Below are 12,752 nucleotides of genomic sequence, written 5' to 3'. Positions count from 1 at the left end.
TTTGTCAGAGGCATGGTTTGTTTGCTGTGTCTGGGTTTAACTCTTAGCTATGTTGGGCTGCTGATACGTGATCGTTGGTTCCCAGCGGTTTTGAAGAACTCAGGCTTTATACTGTAGCCCTTCATTTCAGCCCACGAGAGCACGGGGAGGAGGAGGAGGGACTCAATGAAACTTCTATTTGACGAGATCTCGAAATAACGTTTCTGGCAGAGTGGGAAAACTGTTTACAAACTCGCCAGCAGATTTCCTCCTTGGTATAATGCTAATGAATAAATGCAGTGTTGTATTTCGCTCTCCGGCCTGTTGCTAAACGCTGCTGACAGATGCTGAATGTGGCTTGATAGACCTTTTGTGCGGCCCCTTTGCTCCGCGTGGGTTGCTGCAGTATGGCTGGTCTGTAATGAGTCCTGCGGGTGCCAGCGATATGATGCTATAGAGTTCACAGCAAACATTATCTGAGCTTTTAATACACGGTCTCTCTGACACAGGTAGTTTTTTGCTTTCTGAAGAAAACTGAAGTCATGGGGGTATTGAGATACAATGTCCCTTTATCCCAGCTTAGAATTCTTCCTTACATGGTTAAATGGAGGCTTTCCTGTGTTTGCTTTTAGAGGGAATTATCTGTGCAATCTCCATTAACTCCTTAAGTGTCTGCACATTAAATACAGTGAGATTCATGTTTGATTAACCTTAATCTTTATTTTTATAAAATGTTACTAATTAAGTTGTGATGTCAGCTTGCATCTACTTCTTGCATGGAGCTCCATGCTTGTTCTTGTTGGAACAGATTCTGTAATAATCCCTTTGCTTGGCCATGAAATAGAGTTGTGTGCTGATGCTTCAAATAATATTTTTAAATAGTTATTACAATATTTGAAGCTCTTCCTTTCTCTACTTAGGAAAAGAGCCTTAATAGTTAGTTTATCTTTAGAATAACTGACATTCAAATTATTGTTGGTATTCCCCGCCCCAAATGAAGGCTAATTCAGTAATGTTAAAAGCGAAAGCACACCATCTGGTTGGTTTCCTTGATTGGTGAAGGAGTTATTGTTTAAATTCCTGTGCTGTCTTTTGTGGATCCATAAGAACATTGGCTTCCTGCAGTATAAGTATTAATTTTTTTTTTTTTTTTGCAGAAAAATACAGTGAACATATGCTGACAATGTTTTTCTTTCTTTCCCCTCACTCAGACTGAACAGGTTTATGTTACTGCTTATGTCTTCAAAGTGCTTAATGACATGCATTTGTTCTCGCAATACATATGCAAAGTATGTCAGACTTGCTCTCATTAGGCAAGTGAATAGTCTGAGGCCTGGCTGGCCCTTGAAAGGGTTCCCGGGACTTCCCCGTCCCTCCCTCAGGCTTCTGCTGGTGGTGGGTTTTCTCCTTCTGCAGCATAGCAAGCCCAGCAAAATCCTGGGAGTAGATGTGTGTTTAGTATTAAGAAAAAAAAAAATCTGAACTCTGCACTGCTGCCCATCAAGTAAGAGATAAGTAAGAGATGGGGGATGCCTCTGACATGCTGGGTCACGTGCCGGGGAAGGTCATGGTTGCAGTTTAGAGCATCTGCCATAATTACATGGTATCTCTGTATCCCCTGTGCGTTTTCGGTCTTCTGTTTTGTCACTCAATAGTATCTGCATGGTATCTCTGTATCCCCTGTGCGTTTTCGGTCTTCTGTTTTGTCACTCAATAGTATCTGCATCCTCGTGCACACTGCAGAGGGCCCTGGCTGCGGGAAGCATGAGGCTCCAGCACTTGGTGGAAGCTCTTGCTCAGGCTTACTGCCTCGGAAGGGCCTGTGCCGCTGGTATTCGTTGCTCTTGCCCTTGCTTTCAAGAGCCTGCTTGCTAGTGTTTGGCTTTGGGGCAGGATTGGCAGTATAGCTCTTTCTCACGTAGGTAAGAATCCAGACAGGAGCTAGGGCCAGGCAGCAGGTTGTTATCAGAACTTGGATGAATCTTTAGTCATTTCCATTTCTTAGTCTTGTGCTCAAGCCAATAAATAATGCAACTGTTTTTTTTTTAATTACAGAAGAAGAGAGTGAGTCTGGTGTGATCATCTTTATTCAGCTATGCTCCAAACTGTGTAGTTTTTTTGATTTACAGCCTCATAACAATAACTGTTATAAACATGTAACAGGTATTTACAATGCCAAAGCCAGTCTGGAAACAGGTAGCTATTTGTTATACCAACACTTTTAAGGAAAAAATGTTCAATGGTAACTTTGGTGCATTATAGAAGTTAAATTGCTATGTCATTCTTGGATCAAGTATTAAGCAAGTTGGCAGTTCAGATATTTATCTTCACAATTAAAAAAATAAAAACGTGAGCTAGCAAGTTTCACACATCTTTTCTTGCAACAAACAAAAACAACTGGGGTTTAAGTATGATGTAAGTTCTGATATGACAGTTAAGCTTGTAAGCTCAAATCTCTTGTTACTTTTTTAGTAAGATATTTTTCCAGTTTGTCACCTACATACATTTTTGACAGTTTCTCTTCTCTGAATTTTTTAAAATTATAGAACAGAACCCCCCCCCGACCTTTTAATAGTAATTCTCTTCCTCTGAGATGCAAAGTTACCTATTTTTTTCAACTCTTAGAAGAGGATGATGAAGTTTAAGAGATTTATAATAAAATTAAGTTTTGAGGACAGTATCTTAGTACTTGCATCATGTAAAAATCTTCCTGGAGCCTTGTAGAAACATTTATCTTCAGAGGAGTCTGTCACTGAAGACTGCTTGAGTGGCAAGTTTCTTGTTCTTTGATCATTACTTAATGTAATCCTGTCAGAGGCTGGAGCTGGTATAGGGTATCTCGCAATTGAAAGGAGCTAAGGCATGTTTTAATATACTGGATCAAACCCATTAAGTTCCTTCCCATCACTAATTCTTTCCCTTTTAAATGCTATAAAACACTATGGGTGTTTTATAATCTACTTTTAACTACCAGGTAAATTTGCAGAAATGGTACCTCTTATTGATCTAAAACAACTAAAACTGATTTACAGCATGCCTCTAGACAAATTTTCTTAAACTTTGATGCAGCATCTGCTGGCATCTGTTTATTTGGAATATCAGTTAGTTTTAATGAGGCTGTGGCTAATCTGAGTGGCTAGATCACTTGTTCTTGAGCTCTTCTAGAGCTGCACGACTCTTCTTACATCTCTTCCATGTGTTTTTATGCTCTCAGTTCCTCTTTTTGATACTTATCGAGTTTGACAGAATCTTAAATTAATGTGAAGAGTCTGAATGAAATTTGGGTCCCGTTGAAGCCTGAGCCTTGCTGTTTGCTTGGCGATACCAAGACTTTGTTGTTAGCTTCCTTAGAGGCACTGTGTGATGCAAAGAAATTACTGCAAGTTCCTTTTTTCTGATTCTGCCTTTAAAATTCCCCTGTTGTAAAAACAGTCTAGGCTGTGTCTCAGTTCTGCCTTCGGCTGTGTGTGACACGGCTCAGACCCCAATTCACAGGCTGAACACGCCGGCGAGCAGCAGCGCACGCGTGCCTCCCTCGCCGGTTATCCGGGAGGACCCGCGGCAAGGCTCGCGCGTGCCCGTGCTTGTTGGGCGTCGTGCCCTGCTCTGGCCATTTTACAGGTTTCTCCTCTCTTTGTGATCCCAAAGCAGCAATGTCTGCAGCGCGTTCGTCTCCGGAGCAGCCTGGAAGGAACAGACTGCTTCCGGTGGTTGAGCCCGACATCTAAGCACAGCCTATAGCACTGCACGCGGGGTTAGTGCTTGGAGGAGAGCGGCTGCTCTGCCAAGCGCCCTGCATCCACACCGCCAGAAATGCCGAGGAAAGGAAGGGAGCGCGGGCAGCTGGAGCCTCTGCGCTGTCTCAGAACTGAAATTATTGTCACCTGACCTGCTTGTCCGCAGGGACGGGGGAGAGGATGGGTGATCCTCGTATCACTTAAGCAGTTCTCCTAACTACTGGTGTCAGGTGCTGGAGGAGACTGCTCCTCTGGCTCCCCGCCAGCCCGCGGGTTAAGCGGGGAGGTGAACTCGGATCTAAAATGGCACCCAGCGCGAGAAACCGGGCTCGGCGTCTGGCGTTCACGGCGAATTTGCTGAGGTGGCGTCTTCGATGCGCTTTTGTTTGCTTTTGTAAGCAAGGGGAAAACCACCAAAAGCGTCTCTGCTCCCATTTCGCTGTTTGTGCTGGTTCTGTATGCTAGCTCTGTCGGCCACGTTACTGCCAGGGACTTCTTCATGAGGTGGTCTGTCACTCCTTGTGATGATCATCAACTAAAACTCCGATGTTCACCGTGAACGGTGCATTACCATTCTTCCTGGGAATTCCTGCAGCCCACTGGTGCTTCCCAAACCAATGAGTGAGCGTCTGCAGTTTCCAAAGGGTAGTAACTTCGATATGTTATGTATGAAATCAGAAAACATGTACTAAAAATGTGTGTTACCATTCTGCTAAAAATCTGTGATCTCAGATTAAAATTTCTTAAAAAAAACCCAACTATATATGCAATTTGTAGCTCTGATTTATCCATAATGAAAGTGGCTGTAGTTATTAAAAACTTCTGTTCAGGAGTTTCCCCTCAAGACTTTGCAGACTTGACAGGCAGACTATATATAAATGGTGAATTACAGAAATCGCCTCAATTTTGAGGTGAAGTGTGCAGCTGTTCAGCAGCATTTAAGAATGGTGCATAAGTGAAACTTATTACCTGAAACTGTGGAGGATTTATTTTAGGTAGGCACCTGTATCTACTCAGGTTTGGTCAGGCTGCTGATGGTTTTGTGCAGCATCTCTCTCTCTTTTTTGCCTGTGCGAAAGCACGTGGCGGGGAGGGATGGCACAGTTTGCCACGTGTCATGGTGGAGGCATCGTTCCCCGGCGGGGCAGACTGACGGTCTTTATGGTTTGCCAGATTACCAGCTTCAGTTCTTGAGAAATATATCGGGTTGCTGTTAGGAAAAGGAGCTACGTTCTGAAACTGCTAACAGGGCCAGCTTCACCACTCTTACCTTGGGGCTTCGTCTGCAGTGTGTGTGGAAAATAACCTTTTATGTAGCTGGAGAAAAAGCTAATTTTTGCCACATGGACTTGTATTCTGCCAACTGCATTAAGGAACAGCAGCTTTTTCTTTTTACAGTGTTTATACCGTAATTTATCTTATTTATTTATTTATTTAAGCCATCTCCTTGGATAAGTCAAGCCCCTAACTACTGGTGCAGCTGCTCCCTGCCCAGGCGCTGGTGGGAGCGGGAGGGCCCGGGGTGCCGGCGTGCCCCTTGCAGGCGGTCGGGAGCAGCGTTTCCCTCGGCTGCGCGGGGAGCAGCAGCCGGCAGAACTGGGGTTGCCTGTGTGGTAACGCAAGCAGAAGTGGTGGATGTTTCTGCACGGATTTCCTCCCTGCACCCCAAACGCGGTAGCGTTTTCACAGCTGCGCACTTTCACCAGGAGGTCTGGAATTGTTTGGAAATCGGTTGTGAGCACCTGGTCCTTCGCAGGGAGACCTTGCACTCGGGTGTTTGGGGCTGGACTAGAGAACTGCTCAGACCTTGACCTAAACTAGGGCTCGCATTGCTGCGGCAGGATTGACTCTCGTGCCTCATCTTCTGTGGCAGCTTGTGGCCGAGCTACCTTGCAAAAATGCTAGCTATCCTTGTAAATTAAAGTGCCCAAGAAATAAATTCATGTCATTACTAATGCACTGTCCACACAATAATTAGTTATTGGTTTCTTCCTCCTCCTTTCACCAAACAGATAAATTTACACCGTCATAGGAATTAACTTACTTCCTTGGAAAATCCCTGAGAAGATATTTTATGTAGCAGGTCCAGAAAGTTAATCTCTGTTTTGATGGACCCTGAGGGGTTGGGTGGCAGTTCCAAAATCATTAATTCTTTATAAGCAGCCTCTTATGCAGAATATATTGAGACTGTTTTTTTTAAGTGTTGTCCCCACTGAGCGTAATGGTATTATGTCATTCAGGTTGTTAATGGTGAAAAGCAGTGCTGTACACCTGATAAATGTGTTGTCAGTCTTTTATGGGACTTTAAAACCTTTCATGTATTTGTTGCTATTTTTGTCAGATCCTCCTCCTTCTTTTTTTTTTTTTTTTTTTTTTTATGGCATCTGAGTGGCTTTTTGTAGAAGGCTGTGATGGGGTAGCAGCCGTCAAGCTGGTAGCCTGTATGCAGAGAGGGAGCATGTATCTGGTTTTTGTTTCTTATCTTCTGCCTGGGCTGTTTCTGTTCAATATACTGCACTGAAGTACACCAGCCCAACTATATTCTCATTTATAGCCAGCTCAGCCTTTCACTTACGTATAGGCTTAGCATACCTTAGAGGGAAGTAATCTTGTGAGAAGTGATTTTGTATTTTAGCCTAAGGAATTGTAAATTTGGGTTGTTGGGTTGAGCGTTACCTGACATTGAAGGGCTTCGTTAAAGGACTGATGTTGTCGTCTTCAATTTTATCTTTAAATCAGAATTTTTTTCTAACTTAGAATTTGAAAATGTTATATTAAAATTTATCCCAGTAATGCCCTTCTGAGACCTTCTGGACCAAACTTGGGACTGAGGTTATCCTGTGCAATTTTCACTTAAAATCACCATTCAGAAAGTAAGTCAGTCTATATGCAAGCATTTGGATGCCCTGTTTTGCTTGAAAAACTTGGCGTGAAAACCACTACGTGTAATGGTGAACAGCTAGAAGAATGTCTTCGTTTTTGCATAGAACTGACCGGTGTTTCCAGTGAAGTTTAATAGCAAACCTAATTTTATATTTGATATGTAGAAACTCTGTTAATGGGGAAATATTTGACAGATGAAATACTTGAAGTATTTGATTAAAGGAACTCTTTGACAGTAAATGGGACAATCAGCGTAGCTTAATTCCTTGTTGATACTTGTTTTTTTCGCAAGTCAGAGTTGCTTATTGCCAATTATTTGTATTAAAGCTTTTGGTTTTGTATGTTTGATTTAGGCTTTGTTTGAGATACTGTAGCCTCAACAAACTAGAAACTTGTATTGCTGTTACAATTTTCACTTTATTTCTTTTAGTGTTTTGTAAACAGTTGTGATGAAATATCTGCAATGGTTTACCAAATTGAAGGGTAGCTAAATTGTCTCGCCAGTCTTTTGCTTTATCTGTTATGATCAGTTTTTTAAATTTGATATGAATAACTGTTGTTTGTTTTCGGTGGAGGGAGGGAAACTGAACCATGCTGGAGCATTTCTGAGTGTAGTCATCTTTCTGTTTTTGAAGGCAACAGGGGCTGGGTGATAGCAGCTAATGGACAAGCTTGGGAGCTGCTGTGCTGAAACGGGTGACCTGAGGCAGCAAGCCCTATCTCAGGTCTGTGCTGTGCTACCTTATGGATTTGGGGAGGGAGGGCTGGACTCCAGCCTGATCCATGCTTCGTGCTGTGGTCACCCAGCTAGCGCAGCTGTTGGAGAAGGTCAGTGGGTATGGTGGAGCTTTCTGCTCCCCTCCTGGTCTTGAGGACACTCTTGTCAGTGCTTTTTCTCCCACTCTTTTTCTCATCCACCCTTTTTTCTACTGTTTTTACCACTCAAGGTTGTAGGCCTGGCTGATCCCAACCTGAAGCTGGGTTGAGATTCTCGTACATGGAGCAAGCTTGAGCCCAAACAAGTCTGATTTAGACCCTGTTTTAAAAAAAGGGTGTGTTGCTTCCAGACATGGATCTGTTCCTGGAAAAAACATGTCCATAAGATGTCATGCTTGAGGTAGTACTCACATATATAATACTCGCATGTATAATCTTAACATAGTCGCATATAATCTTCAACGTGGATAACCTGTCCATTAAAAATGAAAGTTGACTGTTTAAAATAATCACCCATGCTTAGAAATTTTGAAACGTTGCTGATAGTGGTAGAAGCAATCAAATCTCTCCCTCCCTCTTCTACTTTCAGGCTTTCAGTTTGGTGTTAAGCCTTAAGAAAAATGATAGAGAAAATATTTGAAGTGGCATTTTAATGATTTTAACCTCATCTGTGGAGTTAATGTATTGCTCTCAAGGTCATTTAGTCGGGAGGCTTTTTCTTCCAAGGGATGTGCTGGTACCTTATGTTCTAAATATTCTGAATCTGCTCATTTTATCTTGAGACGTAGTTTTGATAAACGAGGCAGAAGAAGTGGTATTTTGTATTTGCTATCAACTTTAAAAACAAATGAATATGTACAGCAGTGGTTTCTGCTGTTTCCAGTTCTGAGGCTGTAGCTGCCCTACCAGTTAGATGGGAGCTGAGGAAGTTATGTTCGGCTCCGTATTAGGTTTGGGCTGTGGCTTCAGCTTTGAGACTACATTAAGGTAATGCTTTAGATGAGCAAGACCGTAAATGTGTTTGGGATTTTCATGTGGGATATCTGAGTTTTCATATTTTCAGTGTCTCCGGAGGGGATTCAGTTGCACAGACCAGCCCTTCTGCTTTCTGGGTTTGGCCTGGTATCCGCTCATGCCTATACCCTTCTCACCAGAAGGGATTTTTTTGGTTGTGTACCTTCCCGAACTTCCCCACCCCACTGAAACGAGATGTCAGGAAGGAAGGGAGGAGCGAGATGAATCATCCCTGTTCAAACTGTGTAAGTGAACTTTTTATTGGACCCCATAGCAGAGGGGGCTTCCCGGGTGGGGGCCGGCGTTGTTGGCGTTTGTTGTGCTGATCATGCCGCGCTGGGCCGCGCGGGCAGAGCATGTGTGTGCCACGCCGTGGGGCTGCAGGAGAGCCATGACTCACCAGCATATGTAAGTATTATAAAATACATAAATCCAAAATGCTGCAAATAGGAGATGACCTTTCCGTGCTCAGCACAACAGCTGAAAAAGGATGGTTAGGGTAGTACCAGAGCAATGGAGAAATTGAATCCATGGTGCCTTTTTATTGTTCCTTCTGTATTGCTGGTTCTAAATTTAGAAGCTTACATCACTTTAGTTATGATGACAGTCTCCCTCCCTCCCTCCCTCGCCCGCTCCCTCCCCGTCTCCCTCGCTCCTTCCCCCAGGATGGATCATATTTTCATACGACTTACGAATCCTGCAGATCTTTCAGCAGGATTTTGCTACAGCGTGTTCGTGCTGCTGTGGAAAGCGGCGTGCCTCAGTAAGCAGCTGTAGCACCTAACGGCACCCTGAAGGAGGAACCGAGGGGAGCTCGCAGCACTGCTTCCACTCCCTCCGTTTGTTTAAAGCGGTCAGGAACAGGGTGGAGAGGTGTTTTTTGGTTTTTTCCTCTTTTTTAAAAAAACAGGAATTCCTGAGAAGCCCTAATGAGGGGTAACCTTGCCGCAGAAGTACAGCGATTCATTTAAGATGCTTGAGCTAAATGGCGAGGAGAAATCGGAGGAGCATGCCAGCGGTGCTAAATCAGCAGGCTCTGCCGGGGTGGCGTGGGGATGCCTGCGGCTCGCCTTGCAGCTGGCACCGCGTGCAGCGCTCCGGCTGGCATTGCCCCCCTTCCCAAAAAGGCTGGAAGTACTCAAACGTGTTCAAGTGACCTCTCAGTGCAGCTCCTGTTAGTGCTGGAGTATTTCGGTGTTAGGGTGCTGCACTGGGAAATTCCCACTTGCAAACTTGGATCAAAATGTGTTATTTTAACCTGCAGCATCTCTGCTTCAGTGTGTGTGAAATGACAGATTGCTTCCCAGGCAGCTGCGCTCCTCCCCAGCCCCCACCCTGGGCTCGGAGTCACAGCGCTGCATTAGCTGCTGCCCTCAAAAAAAGAAATAAATAAAAGGGGGGGGGGCACAGAGCAGGTACCCGTTTGGGGCTGGGCTCTGTTGCAGCCCCCTCGTGCCCCGCAGCCCGGCCCTCGCTTCGCTGGCGTGTCGGCAACTTTGTGCCCTCGTGGTCGGTGCGTGGCCGCTTTGCGGATCGATCGCTTGTCTTCGCTGCAGTATTTGCACAAAGGGCTTTTTTTGATCGATCAGGGAAAAAGTAGTGCTGTCCGATCAGGTGTCTGCTGTCAGTTACGGATGCTCTGGGATTTTGCAGAACTTCAGTTTGTGGCTCTTTAAGAGAAGTCTCTAACCCTGTTTAACCGAACACGCATTTAAATTATGAAAGGCCTTACTGTCCTAAAAAAAAAATTAAAAAAATAAAAAATCCATTTTTCAGTGTCTTAGCCTTGTTAGGCAATTAGGACATGCGGATTTATTTAACAGTCAGGAGGCTTTGGATAGTATTATGGGAGGATAAAGAGAAGATGATGCATAGCAACGTTAGGAGTGGTCCTTCAGGCGTAGAAAGAAAGCGGTATTAAGAAACAAAGGTAATTTTTTCTTCAGATTGTAGATCAAAGGTTTTTTCCCCAAGATTCCGTGAAAACTTAAAATCCAGCTTAAAAAGAGAATAGCAGTTCGCTGTTCCTGCCTGGTACCATGCTTATTTGGACCGTGAGCCCTGCGGAGCTGTCTCGATATCAGATTTTTTTCGTCTCTAGATTGCTTTAGTTTTGGGGTCTGATGTTGAGCTACCACCAATTATTTATGGAAGCGTGCAGCACTGCACTGTGGGGAGCTGCAGCTGAACGTGTGCCTGAAGCCCGGGGATTTTGGGGGGGGGGGGGGGGGAATTGGGTCAGGTTTCCCCGGTCGGGCGGTGTGCGGGGCTGTGCAGGGCCGGTGTGCCCCCGGCCCCCGGGAAGCGCGGCAGCCGCGGCCCCATTGGCGGGCGGCGGAAGGGATGATGTCATCCTCACTTAAAGGCAAAACTCGGAGGAAATAGAATTTTGTTCCCATTATTGAGCCGGTGTTTACAGGAGTTGGAAAATACGGCATCCACGCCAAAAGCCGGAGTGGGTCGGGTTTCATGCACAATGCAGCGGTTCTGAAATGCAGCCGGGCGATGCCGATCTGCCCGGTGTGCTATCGGCGTGCGTGCAGGCGGGGAGAGGCTTCCTTTAGCTGTGTGGGGGGTTGCTTTCTTCTTTTTTTCTTTTTTTTCTTTTTTTTTTTTTTTTTTTGATTTAAATTGTGATGGTGATAACTATAATAAAACAGGTAACACCCCCTAAAAGTAGCTGGACACTAGTTACTACTGAATTCTGTGTTTGGCTTTATATTTGACATTTAATGCACAAAATTTTCCTCAGAAGCATTTCACCTGGAACGCTGTAATGCAGTTGCATGGAAGGTGAAGCTGACGTTCAGCCTATTGGATCATATTGAAAGAACAGTAAACGAAAGTGGTATTTATGTAGTCTAAGTATAATACATTTTTAAAAACTGAAGTAATTATTTAAAATTCAGCATTTAAAAATCAAATAGACTTTAGGTCTGCGTAAGTGCTGTAAGCGCAGGAATGAAATTTAATTTTTCCTCTTATCTTTAAACATGAATTAATAACAGATGCAACCAAGCTTCATAAAATTGTTATTTCCCCTGTCATGCAGCAGTTAAGTAAACTCAGGTATCTATGCCGACCGCTAAGACAGTTTTGGAAGGTGGTGCGGGAATTTTTTTTCCCCTTACTTAAGGTCAGACTCCAGTCAGACCATGGGTTATGCTACGTGGAAGAAGACTACTTCTAGATGTCTACAAAAAGAAGCGTTTGGTTTGAGTTGGGGGGACGTATCCTGGTGATGGAGATTAGATTAACTTGGCTTCTAAGATGCAAGAGTCTTCTTCCATGGGCCCGCTGGCACAGTGGATGGAGAAGAGCTTTCCTTGGATGCCTCCAAGAGCCCGCTTCAGAGTTCGAGGACAGCGAGAGCAAGGGAGGGATTTGGGCCCTCGCTGCCACCAGGCTCCTCTCTGAAGCGCTTCTCCTCTGCGGAAGGTATGGCCTTCAAGTCGTAGTCCAGCGTAGGAGGACTAACCTCAAGTCTGATGAAAACTGGGAATAACGAGACGTGGAAAGGAAAATTCTTTCCAAAGAGAGCAAAACGGAAACGATGAGTGCCCCTTCTTGCCGATGAAGTCAAATAACCCGGAGTGCTAAATAATGGCTTTAGCAGAGGGAGGACCCTTCTGCTCCCTCTCCCGTTCTTCTCCCTTTCTCCTCCCTGCTTTCTCCCTTGCACCTTAGCAGGAGTCATCTGCCTTCTAGGAACGGGAAGCGTCCCAGCAGTCCCAGCGCAAAGGTGTGGGTTCTCGTAGGTGCTTCCTCGGAGCAGCTCTCCAGCAGCCTGGGCTGCCATCCAAGATACCGAGCTGCTGACAAATATTTCAGTTTTTAGTTGCAGAAAGAAATTAGTGTACTGAGATGACTACTGCAGAATTAAGGCAATTTTGGTTATAAACAGAATCAGTCTTGATTGGGGAAGAAAATAAAACAACTTTCAACATGCTTATCATTCTTATTATTTTTAGTGGTTCTGAAACATCACTTTTCAGTAAGAAATTTATTTTATTCTAGGCAAAAATCTCCTAATGAGTGCAGAGGATGATTCTTGTATCACATACATATATAAATGCAGAAATTATTTTATCGTGAATTGATTATTGATGTATTTATGTACAAGCGTGTGAGTGTTTGCAGATGTATATTTTGCCTTTCCTTACTTCTAAATTTGAATAGAAAGATGAGAAATGACTCGCCTAAATACTGTTAAAAGTGTTAATAGATATATATGAGCTTCATTTTTTAAAAAATGATTCAGAAAAGAGAAACATTCAGAGCTACAGTATATGCATTAGTAGATCATAAAATGATACAAAATATAATGCAGAAGAGGGGTGTTTTGCTGAGCAGTTGCTGTACTGATATGTGTGTTTATATTAGGTCAATAAAGATGCTCTGTTGGCTGCATCTGCAGATACA

The 12,752-nt window shown here is 44.0% G+C and overlaps 1 protein-coding gene across 8 annotated transcripts in view; it reads left to right on the top strand.

The window, feature by feature from the left end:
* RAPGEF6 (Rap guanine nucleotide exchange factor 6) overlaps nt 1-12,752 on the top strand; it is a 136,934-nt gene that overhangs the window by 54,795 nt on the left and 69,387 nt on the right. The gene's annotated exons all lie outside the window — the stretch shown is intronic.

The sequence above is a fragment of the Dromaius novaehollandiae genome, chromosome 15 (genome assembly GCF_036370855.1).
Source record: "Dromaius novaehollandiae isolate bDroNov1 chromosome 15, bDroNov1.hap1, whole genome shotgun sequence".
Taxonomy (NCBI): Eukaryota; Metazoa; Chordata; class Aves; order Casuariiformes; family Dromaiidae; genus Dromaius; species Dromaius novaehollandiae.
The sequence above is the reverse complement of the archived record's forward strand: the minus strand, read 5'-3'. Positions and strand labels throughout refer to the sequence as shown.